Source organism: Urocitellus parryii, unplaced genomic scaffold (genome assembly GCF_045843805.1).
Source record: "Urocitellus parryii isolate mUroPar1 unplaced genomic scaffold, mUroPar1.hap1 Scaffold_83, whole genome shotgun sequence".
Taxonomy (NCBI): domain Eukaryota; kingdom Metazoa; phylum Chordata; class Mammalia; order Rodentia; family Sciuridae; genus Urocitellus; species Urocitellus parryii.
Genome location: NW_027554189.1, coordinates 985741 through 986306, shown reverse-complemented (window position 1 = coordinate 986306; position 566 = coordinate 985741). Strand labels below are relative to the sequence as shown.

Here is a 566-nt window from a genome sequence, read left to right as displayed (position 1 = left end):
AAAAAATGATGGTTAGATGTCATAGAAGAAAGTGGCAATGTCTTAATCTTATGCCTACTGTCTGGCCCAATGGCTCTTCCATCCTTGTCAAGGGAGTTATAACCTTTTATCCTGTCATTCAACACTATCACTCAATTGCTTTTTTAAAAATTTTTGGTTGTGGATGGACACAATATCTTTATTTATGTATTTATTTATTTTTATGTGGTGCTGAGAATTGAAGCCTCACATGCACTAGGCAAGTGCTCTATCACTGAGCCGCAACCCTAGCCCTCAACTTTTTCTTAATTATCTCATTTGAAAATACTCTTTCTCTTAAAAATTTTTCACAGGAAACTGGAAAGGTAGTAGAGGTTTTTGAAAATCTATTGCAGGACTGGAGTTGATACTCAGTGATAAAGCATATGCTTTAACACGTACAAGGCCCACAAAGCCCTGAACAGAGGAAAAGAGGGAAAGAAAAGGAGAAGAAAGAAAAAATGGAGGGAAAAGAAAGGAAGTCCATGGGGCTGGGGATGTGGCTCAAACGGTAGCGCACTCGCCTGGCATGTGTGCCGCCCGGGTTC

General features: G+C 40.1%; 1 non-coding gene across 1 annotated transcript; it reads right to left on the bottom strand.

Moving 5' to 3' along the window:
* On the bottom strand, positions 1-125 carry LOC144253014 (U6atac minor spliceosomal RNA). The gene has a single exon (XR_013343103.1). It is a non-coding gene; the product is annotated as a U6atac minor spliceosomal RNA (small nuclear RNA).
* Positions 126-566: the final 441 nt, after the last annotated feature.